This window comes from Tyto alba, unplaced genomic scaffold (genome assembly GCF_018691265.1).
Source record: "Tyto alba isolate M040663 unplaced genomic scaffold, T.alba_DEE_v4.0 Super-Scaffold_2, whole genome shotgun sequence".
In the NCBI taxonomy this organism is placed as follows: Eukaryota; Metazoa; Chordata; class Aves; order Strigiformes; family Tytonidae; genus Tyto; species Tyto alba.
This window is the reverse complement of record NW_024881282.1, coordinates 62,004,606-62,018,503: the sequence shown is the minus strand read 5'-3', so window position 1 is coordinate 62,018,503 and position 13,898 is coordinate 62,004,606.

Sequence of the window (13,898 nt, the reverse complement as noted above, 5' to 3'; positions counted from 1 at the left end):
TTCAACCTCATTTTCTTCTATATTGAAGAGCACAGGTCTAGTAGCTGCTTTTGTAGGTTGCTGCTAGTACCCTCCCTCAACTGAGAAAATTGACTATATAAACTCTACATTTTGAGCAATTATTCATCTATTCAGAGACCTTCCCTCTTAATCAATGGCAGCATAGTGTGTTTTACAGGAACATTGTAAAAAGGACAAGAAACATTGTAAAAAGTCTTGGAATTGCAAGACAACTTTGGCAGTTGAATTACTCTTGCCTATGTGATTGCTGACTCCTCCGGTGAACTGTACTCAAGGTTTTAGATGTGATTGCTTTACAAAAGCCACACTGTTTCTCCTCACACAGTATATCATATTTATTCCCATGTCTACTAATTCTGAAATTTTTTAAAAAAGTCAGCATCATATCTGCATCTTCCATTCTTCATGTGTCAAGGCAGTTTAAAACAAAAGTTTACATGCTGTAGTAAATAATACTTAAATTGTGCTAAAGCTCTTGATTTGATACATGCTAAATTATCTTTTAATCTTAATTTTGTAACTTCTTTCCATTAAATATTTTGTGAAACAGATACGTTGATGTCAGAATCTGTTTTTCAAGGGCTTCAGGCATAGCACCCAAGTTTCCCCACAGTTAATACAGATACATAAAAAATGTTTGTAGTTTCAGCTTTATCTTCCCTAAATCTTTTTTGCATACCTACCTTGATTATCAAATGTCTCTACAAACTCGTTTCCTTCTTGTAAGCTTCTTTTTCTTCCTATGCTTGAAAAAAAATTATTTCTCTTTTTATATCTTTTACAAGTTTTTTCTTAATTCATATTAAGGCTGTCCTTTCCAGTTTCTTCTTTAAGAAGTTTCCTCATTCTGTTCTAGTTCCTTTTTTCAAAGTTAATGAGATTTTTGGCTTTGATTTTCTAGCAACTACTTTGAAATTAAGTACATTATGGCCACTCTGTCATTCTAAGCTTCCTGTGTTGATTGGAAACCAAGATTAAAAAATTAAAACCTGCTATAGCTCTACTTGCAATAACATTTACATTAACATCTTTTATTTTAATGTAGAGGAAATGAAATGAACTCTTGATATACCTAGAAAAGGGCATGCTCATAGTAAAAAGATGGTGGTAGACCATGGTACAAGGCTATTAGGATACAATCCTGGAATTTAAAATTGTTCTTGATCATCCCAAAGATAGTGAATGACAGTAGCCAAAAACCAGCACAATCCAGTGCAACTGGCCTTCTCATCAGCTCCAGACAGTGGCGGCTGGACAATGTCCTATGCATATTGCTGAGGACTATTGTCAGCACCAGTTTGCAGTTCTCTGGCCCAGGCAGAACAGACGATTGCTCCCACAGCAACCACGGGGATATTACCTCACACGACAACACATTCACCATTTTCCCAGAGCTTCACTTCTTTTTGACACCTTCCTCTGATGTGTACTGTGTTGCCACCATATGCTCAGGCAGTCAGGTCATTGTGGTGGTGAGGAGCAGTGATGAGCAGAGCCCCTGTATGGAGCTGCTTGCTGAAATGATGGGCTGTACATGGTGCAGAAAACATGGCTATTAAAAAGAAATAAAAGGCAGCATGTTAGGGCCACAATCATTGTACTGGGCCTTCCATAAGTACCTGATGGCAGCCAACCTGCAGTCCAAATGTCAGCACGACCCTTCAACCTAGAACAGGCTGTATGTGGCCTCTGACCCCCACAGATGGGACTGTGACTGATCCCCACAGATTTGACTATTTGCAAAATCCCAAAATATTAAGCTAAATACAACAGGCAACAACTGAATAGAAAGAGAAAATTGGGATAACACTGTCAGAAGTGACATTAAATGGGACAGAGATGGTGATCAATTTTTGTACAGAATAGTTAAAGAAAAGTAAGGGATTCTAATGGTCAGTACCTGACAGGGTGGTAAATATTATTTACCTAATAGGTAAGACAGAATTTGAACACAGAAGTTTGGATATTGTGATAGCATTCAATGCTCACTGCTACAGAGTGACTCTGTATTTAGGAGGGATGCCAAAGAGCAGTTCAGAATTTTAGTCAGTCATGGAGTGTGTTTAACATTTGGCTTGCAATTTGAAGGATCCCAGCCAGACCTGCAGCAGTAGGCTCTCCATGACTTACCCTTGTGGCTGTTACCTGCAGAATTTGTGGTCTCAATCAGCTGTTAATGCTTCTCTTGTAAGATTATAAAATAATTGCAGATAGCTCAGATTAGGACTTGTGAATGTCACTTAAAGCTCATTTCTGTTGCATATGCTACCCGGTATTCTCTGTAGGCAGCAGATGAGGGTCTACGGAAAAACAGGAGCCTAGAAACAAACAATAATAACAAGCACTAATCAGAGTGTAATAATCTTCTGAGTTGCACTTATGTTAAAAGGTAATCACTGATATTCACATAGCACTGAGTAAGTAGCATTTCATATGGACTTCATAGTTACAGAAAGAAAATAAAGAATTTGATTTCCTAAAGAGCATCAGGAACAAAATAATCAAAAACCACAGCTTTAACGTTTTAGCACTGACTTTTAGGGGAGCTGTGTTTTCTCTGTTATGGCATAAGATCCTGTGCAAGTTTAAGCAAATTTTGCATCAGTTCTGTACTAATGCTGTGCTTGAACACTTTTTTCAGTTGTGATATTTTAGCAGATGTGTGTCCACTAGGTCAACAGTACAGAGACAAGTTTGTCTGGACATATTTGAAAAGAGGTGCCCAGGTAACTTAGCTGGTAGAAACTTATATTAAAAAGAGTGTTAGCACCACCCTGATTAGATGGCAGATGAGGGAATGGTTTCGTGACAATGGGTCTCAAGAGACACCACCAATGCAAAGAGTTGCCATCCCTGTGTCCACTGTTCCAGTGGCAGTTGGGACAGGCAGGACTTGCCGTACATAGGAGAGCTGCTATTGGCACAGCCTCCATAAGTGATAATGTGAGCTGAGAGGGCTTTCAACATCGAGATGCAGTTAGACACTTAGATCTGTGGATCTAAGCATATAGTCCTCCCATGCCTCACTTTTCATGTTTTTAAAATACAGTAGTAATATATATGACACCAGTGTGTGCAAACATTCATTTCCAGTGTATATGTGGCACTTGAAGAAAGGGCATTATGGACTAAGAATTACTTTTTAATTTATCAAAAGCAAGAAAGATGGGATTTTTCTAAGCACTTTTAAGATTTTTTCACAAAATTGAGATGCCTGAATGAAATAAGAAATAGCAGAAAACTCAACACTAATTCCAAATACAGATGAAAAGTAGTTTACACAACATAACTAACACAAAAAGCAAATAAGATTTCAGGCCTCTGCTTTATGCCATTTTGTTTGCATATACACTAAAAGAATATACACACATTATACACATGCATGGGCATAGTGCATGTGTCCTAGCTACTTGAAAGCTTTTTATCTGCTTGAAAAACAAAGTGTATCTGCAATATGATACTGAATGCATACATTTTGTACAGGTTTATTTCTTGGTTTGATTAAGATTTTAAAAAAATATGCTTTGGGGTAAAATACAGCAATTATGAATGCCTGAAAGGAAAAAAAATAACCAGAAGATTATTCATATATTTATCATATTCCATCACATAATCTTTGCATTCATAAATATGGTAATCAGCAACTGTGGACTTTAAAATCAATGATATAGTAGCAGTTGAAAAATAGTATGGTAGTTTTTCATAATAATAACCTTAGTGATATAAGATTCTTTATATACACAAATATGATCTTTAAAATGGCCTCTATCAGCTTAAGAAATGGACAATATCATGAAACTTGTTAAAGCCAAGGTGAACTGTGGCACCATATCCAAATGCAGAAAAAGACAATCACATTTTTCGACACTTCTACAGCTGATGGCATTGAAATGTCAGCAAAGCTCAAAGCAAAAGTACACAATAAATTTGATATTATACCACATGTTTGATTAAGCCCAAGGGTGAAATTGTAACCTGCAATTTTATTCTGAGTCAGTAGATTTCTGACACATTTTGATTTTTAACAAAGGGAAACTTGGTCTTAAGGCTTCACAGAATTCAGCAGGACTGTCATTGTTTTATTCAAACTCTCCTAGAAATTGGTCTTTACAAGCCCAGTGGATACAAGTACGTTAATAAATTTTATTATTGTAAAAACTGTTCTCAAGGAATTGTTTCAAATAACAAGGCTATGACTATACTCAAAACAGAGACTCTTAGTTAATGGCGAGTATGTGGTGAAAGAGCAACAGTATTTTCTGATGAGAATTGTACTATTTTTTACTTCAGATTTTTAATAGATTAAAGCCAGTTTTATACACGTACCTGAAGTTGTTCACATTTAAAATACAAGAGTGTTGTCTATGAAAACCTCAAGGAATTTCTGACCATACTTGGTTATTTTTAAAAATCTATTTATATTCATTATAAAGTATAGGATAATTACAATAATAGTTAAAAAAACTAACTCTGCTTCACAATGAAGACACGGGGAAACCGCATCAGTTATTGTGACAGGTCTGCGAAGAAGAAACGCTTGACTACAGATGAAAGAAATACAAATGGTGAAATCCGCTCTGGTTTATGACCAAGGAGCATGGTAATTTACTGACATATATTCAAACACTTTTTAAGAAATAGCCTATTCAAAAGCTATGCATTGTTTTTGTTGTTTCTTAATTTTTATCACGCTGCTGGATGTCTCAGAAGTGATGCTGTCAAAGCGGCAGTCAAGGACCGAAGTAATTGGAACTGCTGGGTGAAAAGACAAGCTCCGTACAGGAATTTCCTGCCACTCCGGTGACTGTGACAGAAAAGCTCTGAGAATGCCGGTAGAGATTTAGAATGATGAATAGCTGCTATGGTTAGTGAGAAATCTTGGAAGTTCAGTTTTGTTTTATTTGCTGAAATATTACCAAAGAAGACTTGAAGCCTGTGACTTGTAAAATGTGACTCCAGAATGACCTCTGACAGTTGGGGTTGCTGTGGATGTTATGCTTCTATTTATCTGGGAGTATTGTCAGGTCCTTTGTCTCATTTCTCAAAATAAAAGCGCAACCTTTGTCCCACTGTTTGTCATTATTTATACACTACAAGGTCAATTCCTTTATTTTGAGACCTCCTAATTTTCCTGACATTATTTGTTGGGGCTGTCTTTTCTACAATTCTTGATAATTATCCCTGTATTCCATTCTCCAGTCTTCAGAGATAAACTAACAAGGCTATGTCCACGTAATGGACTTCAAAGTAAATTGTTGCAACGTTGAACCTAATTACCCTGCTGCTCGGTGGAATCTGTAACCCCGCGACAGGCACACGGGCTCCTGCTGCCTTGAAGCTCCCAAAGAGATAGGCTTGTGAGAATAACATCTGTCGAGGCTGGGAAATGACACAAAGTAGGAAATGTGAATAAGGATTTCTATCAGCACTCCCAGGCAGGGAGCCACCCATCTCCTGGCTGGACACTGATTGAGCCTTCCCCCTGCTGAGATTCTCAGATGTGAGCTTTCTTCAGGTTTTAGGTGCTTAACCCGGGTTAATCCCCATGACCACAACAGAGAGCCAGGAGTAGTAAGTTAGAGAGTATAAGTAATGCAGTAGACCCAATTAGAGCATTCACCTGCAGAAGACCCACACTCAAATCCCACCTTAGGATTTAAACTCTTCACTCTTAGGTCTTTGGAGAGAATTCCCCTGGTGCAGTGGTTAGAGCAATTGGGAACAAAACCAACCTCTTTGTAGGTCTCTTTCATGCAAGGAATTATATGGCAAGGATATCAATATGATTAGATGAATTAGATGAATGTGTGAAATCTTCAGGTATTTAACCAATGGCCTGCCTGGCACCACCAGGACTGTGGTTGTGATATCCAAAAATGTATGTCAAGTACTTTAGAGACAGCACCTCAGACACATACAACGGAAGTAGAGCAATGGCTTTGAAGATCTACCTGAAGTTAGGCCCCTGCAAGTTATTTGAAGTGAATGGGCTTTGACATGATTTCACCCAAGTGGATATAATTGCAGAAGCAGGGCCTGAAGACTTATCTGGAGAGCATCTTACAGAAGCATTAAAGCTTAAGACTGGTGAAAAATTCATTGGTACTGAAAGAGTGTCTGCTAGACACTCTTGGATATAAAACCAATACCCAGAATAAGTGCTACAACAATTTTAGTTTGTATATGATTTTTCAAGATAGATACAAAACATCGCATGAAGCAGGCAAAATGAAAGTAATAATCTTCAAAGACTAACACCACATCCTTTTCCTTCCTGGCATAAGTACAAAAACGCAAGCTAAAAGAAGATAACTTCTTACTGAATGAAACTGCTTTCACAGAGACTGGATCTAAACTGCTTTCCTCTCTTCTGTTAAAGTCTCTTCAAAAAACAGAAATAAACTAATCTGAGGGAGTGAGGGTTGAGGACTCCAGCAAACCTAATACAAAAGGAAGGAAACATATTACATGGAAAATGTAAACTTATTGGTATAGTTGAACATAAAGTTCTTTCATAACTTCTTTCTGGGAATTACTGCAGTTGAACACTTCCAAGAGGAACAGTTCACTTCAAAGTTATAAATGCAAATATATACAATTGATAAAGTTAATTATCAAATATGTAGGCTCTCACTTTCTGTCTCAATTGTAAAATACAGAACCCCACAAAAATATACACTTTTCACAAAGCCGTAGTGAAATGAATTTGCAGGCCTCTCAGATATTTTTCTTCTAATTTCTCTTATTTCTCTTGTGCTATTCACATAGCATTCTTTTTCCCATACAACTCTTTTCCAATCCTACTTCTGAGTGTTATACTGTATTCCTGTTTTGTTATAACAATGAACATTTAAAAGACTACAATAAGTCTCAGAAATTATCTACTTAATAAATCAGAAAAAAAAAAAACCTATGGAATTATTATCCATTTTTATTTACTTATTTTTATTACTCTAGTTTAATCTACCTAATTATAATGGGTGCTGTGCTATACAGCCAAACAAAAACCCATCAGACTGTTACCCATCATTAATGCTACAACCGGCTCAACTGAAATAAGAAAAAATAGTAACAACGATCAAAGCAATGAACACCCACCATCACCACCACTAAAAAAATCCTAAAACAAATGTTAACTAAAGAAATCCTTTCTAAATTTATGATGCAATAGCTATTGAGAAGATACAAATTGAAGAGTCAGCTTATCACTACTTCCAGGACACTTTCATTACGGCAGTGCTCAGCTACAGATCAAAACACCAGAAGAACAGATGAGAGCAGAAAACATTTAAATACAAGCCTGATACTATTCTTCAAGGAACTCATCATGCTCTAAGAATAACCTCCCAGCTTTACCACTGATTTCTTTGAGAGCCATGTCCTCACTCTCACCAGTGTTCTCAAACTGACTCTGTTTTCTCCTGAGTGTGCTGAAATCATACAGAGCAATCCCTTGCCAACTTTGGAAGAGTTACTGGTAATAGGAACACAGGTCTCACTTTGAATTAGGTTGATATTTTCATTTAGTCCATGCATTTGTGTATATAGTGAGCTGTCCCTTTGTCTTTGCCCAGTCTGATGGATTACTTAGGATTAAAGCAATGTCATGATCAGCGTAGTCTTTCTGCTCTCAGCCTACTGGAGCTGATTTTGGAGACTAAGAGTCACAAAACATCCTGGTACTGTTATAAGGGTAAATGCTCCTTGGACAGTGGAAGAACAATAGACAGTTTTCCATTACATTCAGATAATGTCTGTAAGTTATTAAAAATGCTCTAAGGCATGCAAGTCCCAGGAGAAGTGCCAATTGAAGGGAGTATCATTTATATTGTGCCTATTTAAAATATGATCAAAGAACATTAAAGTTGAATAGCAAGTGCTTCAGACAGTATTCACATATCAGGGGATGCCAGATGAAAGTCTATCTACCCAAATTTCATATATGTCTGTATGTCCTTGGCTCTTCAATCATGCATTATTTTCCACTTCTGGACCTTATGTGGAGCCTTTAGACCACCAACAAAAAAATCACTAGTCTTTAAATAGGTATAACCACTCCTTGCCAGTTGCAAGGCAAGCTATGGACAAGAGTGAAAGGGAGGTCAGTTCTCATTCATCTTCCAGGAAGAGGTTTATCTGCTGTCTATAGCCTCTGTCGGCTAATAAAGCCAACCACATTGATTTGGCACATTCATTCTGAAGTGCATTACGCTTACATTTAAGTTTTGGTTCTTTAATATTAAAAACCAGTAATTTACTCTTTCTGCTAGATCCTAATGAGAATGATTCTAGCTGTCTCAGATCCATGAAGTTTTACCAAAACAAGAGGTTTATTTCAGAAATGCATCTTAGCAGATGCCATAGATCTTTATGTGACCGTATAGATCACACAGCTGGAAACTGAGAAAAGCCTTTAAAATGTCCTACTGTACATTTTCCCCAGCTAAAGCGAGGGGAAATTAAATATTCATACGATATGAAGCTTCATAGGCTGGAAATAGGGTTTCTCTTGCCAAAGGAAGCAAGCACCTTCTATAGAATATTTTGCTTGCCAGAAATATGGAATAAGCATTACCTGACTTCTTAAAATCACCCTTTTATTTGATTTCTTACCAGACTGAAGTGAAATGTGAACTGTAGCTTTAAGGCCTCTCCCAGGCTTAATAACCTCCAGGTGTACTTGAAGCAGTTAATTGCTTCTGAAGGGAGCTAAGAGAATATTGTTCCAAGAGCCTGTTATTTCTGAAAAGACACTAAGATCAGGGTTTGCTGCCTCAGTGAGTTCCTATGGTGAAAGTTATTCATGTGCAGGAGCTATCAGGCTTGAAAGAAAGAGCCTTTATGGAGAACCTCTTTGTGGAAGGATGAATGCACTGAAGATTCTCTACAGAAGGCTATTTGAATTACATGCATCTTAAACAGTGTATGTTGAACTAAACCCCTCTGAATTTTATGGAAATGGGCCCAAAGTGTGAAGCTGGGCTCATGATCCAGGTTTACTCCTAATAGAGGGAGCTAAATTTGGTTTTTACATAAGGCTCCTCTCCAATTCTATTAACAATGAACTCTAGATGGCTCTTTTGACAACTGAACTGAAGTCTCTTGTTGGAACTAAATTTCTTTTGAAAAAAATAAAATCTTCTCCGATAGTAATTCTGCTCTATCATGTTCTGACACACTCTCTATTCTTCCAACACTGTACAATTAAAAATGCATTTATATTATTTATGGTAGTTAATAATAATGAGTTATAGATGAAGAAAAAAGCTTCAAGAACAGTTCTATCCTTTCTAGTTTATACATTATCACATCCTGATAACTAACAACATACTGCAGCCAAGAGATGCCATAGCTACTTGGTTATGTTCTTGCAATTTTGCATAACTATTGTGTTTAAAGTGTGGAGGAGTTAATATAAAAAAAAAATAACTTTGGCAAGTGCTTCTCTCCAGGGACACAGACTTTTAGTAAATCACACTGAATTATGAAACATACATATCATGTTGATTTTTAAAGAAGAGTTACCTTGTGACTGAGACACTGTGCTACAATTTCTAAGGTGCAGGCTTAGTTCATCTCTTTCAATTTTCCACTGTGACCCTGGATAAATCATTACATTTTTCAGCCTAATCTTGTTCTTGGAAGAAACTTATCTATTGGGATTGAAATTTTCCAGAAATTCAGTCTTTATGGGAAATTTTAGAACAGATGTTTCAGGCTTGGCAAAATTACAAGTAAATAAAACAGGCTCTAATTTTGGGAAGTGTGAAGCAATTTTAATGATTGATGAGCTCTCTCTCTTTGAGTGTAAACAGGTTGTACATGAATAGCTTCTTAAAAATAACGGACTTTGCTTAATTTTTACATCCCACATACTTATCCTTACTCTACTGTCTTTATTTTTCTGCACTCAGTTCTTTACTTAAAATTTCAAGATTTCTAACACTTTCAGAAGACATGAAAATATCATCTTCAAATCTGGCATGACTGAAGTACTATAATATTTGTGTCATTTTCTTCTCATTTAAACTTCCTGAAGACCTTTTCCAGGCATGAGGTGAAAAAACTCAATGAGACACAATCTCCATATCTAGCTACACTTCAACTCAATTTCTTCACACTTCTTGTCATGCTATACTTAAACATTTCTGTCCTAATAATATAGCTGTGTTTCTGGGTTATTATATATATGGCCCTTCTACACCTTTCCTTTCCACAACTTTCGACACTACTTGAATTTCCATCAAGTCAGAAATCTGTTCATAATTCCAGGAAGGTATACACAATCTCTTGTTTTTTCTGGCACTCTTTCTCAGGGGTTATTCATTGTTTGCAGGTGATTGGTGGCTGAGACATTACTTCTAAATCCAGGCTACTCTTGAGCATGATTAGAGTGTCATTAAATATTTTTTAGTGTACATAATGTGCTGGCTATAAACCCCAACCATCTGGCATTGCTGTGACCTGGTGGTTGGTAAGACAATAAAAGAATACATTCAGCCCGTTTTGCCCCTAGAACAACAGTAATAATCCAACAGTAACCCAGTATTTGTTTGTCAGATAAGGAGCATTTTAATACTGCTAAACATTATTTAAAAATTTATTATTATTATTATTATTATTATTATTATTATTATTATTATTATTATTATTATTATTATTATTATTATTATTATTATTATTATTATTATTATTATTCAGTATAAATATAGTTGCCTCTTGGAAGGCCTCAGTATCAAGATTTCAGACACGCTCTGTAGTATCAGTAGTTAAATAAGGTACCTCCTACTCTCAAATGATATTACAGTTAAGAATCTGGAACACTTTGGATTTCCAGGAAATTCCTAAAAAGCCTAATTCTTTGTTTATTTAGTTTTACAACTAGTAAAGTGCAAATATGTTCAAGATGCAGGCAGAGTGTTCTTGACAAGGAGTAGTGTGTAGATGGAGGGGACACACTAGGACATCACAGCAAAGCAGCCATGCCACTGTACGTGTCATACCTAAGAGCACTAAATGTGGGGAGAGGTCCTACGACCCTCTTACTCACTCCTCCCTTAATAAACTCACTTAAAATATGTTAATTTGTGAGCCTCACCTAACTTAGACTTCTCTATTGTTTTTGTTTTGATCTCAAAAGAAAAATTCATTAGGTGCTTCCTCCAAAACAGGTATAAGGAAGTCAATATATGATACTATAGTTATAAAAAAATTAGAAAAAAAAATCACCAAAAAAATCCTACCAGTTTTCTATCATACATGAAAGTGTGGATCCACATCATAATTTGCCTTCTTCAGAATCTAAATAAGATCAGGTCTTCCTGTGTTTCCCGTAAAATGGTATGGACTATTTCAGACCAAAGCAGCAAGCCAGTTTGAAGAACTACTTTGGAGAACACCACGTACCAGATTCCCTGCTCATATGAATAAACTTTAAACATCCTTCAAATTGCAGTCTTGGCACTGCATCTCACAGAAAGACAAAATCCTCACAAATAATTTTCTTTCAAACTGTTTAAGGTTGCATAACCCAAAACTTTTAAATTCTACCCAAAACCAAACAGGAACCATAAACCAATTAATCTCCTGCTTTACTTAAGAATTTGATTTGAAGTGTATCTCCCCATAGAGACTCTGAAATGCTCCATCGCTGAGTTGATGAAAGTATGGATTTCAGTAACATCTGAAACAAAACAAGACACGTTGCCATTTCAGGAACTCAACAATGTGGACAACCATCCTGGCACTTTTAATTTAATTGACAAGTATTGTGCCCTTTCTAGAGTCCTTATACCCTCACATTACGACAGTAGGTTGAAATCTTAGGATGCGGCAGCTCTGTCCTCGTCATAGGATTTCTTAGTATCTCTAAAATTATGCCATCTCAAATTAGTCATGAAGCCATGAATGTGCCACCCAGGAGAATTTTTTTTTTTTAGATAGTTGTCTTGTTCTACTAAGATATTTTAAGCCCTCCAGCAAATTATTCAAAAATCTCATTCCCTTTCCCTTCTGCCTAGGCTGTATTTAAATGCAAGTAACTGAACTGAGGCAAAACAGTGTGTCCAGTGGAGTCAGTCTATGACTTCTAGCAACAGCACTGACCAGATGTGTTACAGGAATTTTACAATATAATGTTTGAAACGTATGTTACTATTCAACCCGCTCTGTCAGCGCTTGAATCCCGCTGAACAGTGTCTACTCCGATCATGAATCTTTTTTTCTACGTGTCCTGTAGTGGGGAACGGCAAGAAAATGAACACTGTCTGTGATGCTAATGCTATCGCACACATAATAAAGGACAGTCTGTTTGCCAAGTCGGATGGGGTAATAGCCTTTGCATAGCACAAGAAGCAGGCTCAGAAAGTGTTTTACAGTGGTAAAATCCGTAATGTTCTCATTTCAATCCATGACAGTGGCTAGTAACACTTTGGGACTCCCTATGGGTTACCAGGGCGTGTGACTAAGAATGGAAATCTTTAGGGTGAAGTGGTTCATAGGCATTTCTTAGCATTTGCTAAGGGTCATTTTAGTCTTCCATTCCAGGGTGCATGAAATAAAAATAAGGGTTATTTTAACACACATAGAAATTGAAGAGCTATGCTTTCAAACAAACAACAGAAACCTATATTCTGTAACAGAAATTGTATCCTAAAATCAAATATGAAAAGGTTGATTCAGTGCTAATATTTTTTACCAGTTTATTGACATGGAAGGTACACTGAAAATATGTAGTTTCCTGTTCTAAATCTGGCTGTTGTCCAGTTTACAGGTCTGACTACTAACTGTCTATTCTAATACCAGTTCTGTAGTTATCCAATTAGGTAGAGCTGGGAAACACACATCAGACATTCACATCCACATCTGTATGTGACAGACAGAACTTCTGATAGTCAGTGAAGCACACGGAAAGTGGCTGATTAAATTCTTCCATCTGAATTTGTAGGCTGAAAATCTGATCTCAAGTTTTTCCACTCTTTCTAAAATCTGACAGTTCGACATCCACCTCCCCAACTTCAACTGATTCTCAATGTGATTTACAATGACATGAGGCTGCATTTTTACTCGATGAAATGTGCACTGTAATTTGTTCTAAACGTTAAAGGAGGAAGATTAGTTAGATTTCTATATTAATAACCACTCAAACTAAGCAAAAAAATCAGTGACTTCTACCTGTTTAGACTTAGTTAAAATATCGAAGAATTTTTCCCTATAATAAAAGCATTATAATTAATCTTTCTTTTAACAAAAGTTAAATTAGTAAGCATAATTAATACACATCAGCTTTCATATGTCTTGTTATGAGAATGTACACCCCTATCCTCTTATTGTTTTTGTTGAGGAAAATGGAGGAATCCTTTAAGAGGATTAATACATGCAATGTGCTTTTAAATGATAAAAAAACACAACATTTGAAACATTTCTGAGCAGAAAGCACTTAATAAAATCTATTAGAAGTAGTAACAAAATATTCAAAAAGTCAATTTGTAAAGCATTTACTTATATTTCCTATGTGCAAATCATTTTGTATGGACTACAAGGATCAGAGAATGAAGTGTCAGCAAATAACTTCTGAAATACAAGATACCCTTGTAGTTAAATATTTCATTTCTGCATGAGTGGTCGTGAACATCTATGGATTTACCAGCCTTTTGTAGCCTATATAGCAGGATAATATGAGAATACCTTCTACAAGTGAAATTGAATTTTAAGATATTCAGATAAAGTGGGTCAGAATAGTATGGAATTATCAACAAACTTAAAACACTTCATGTCAATTTTTATTACATTCAGTAGAACAGAGCTCTCAAAAATGATATAATCTAACCTTTTCAATAATAAAAAAAGAATACTCCTTCTTTAAAAATCTGATCTCA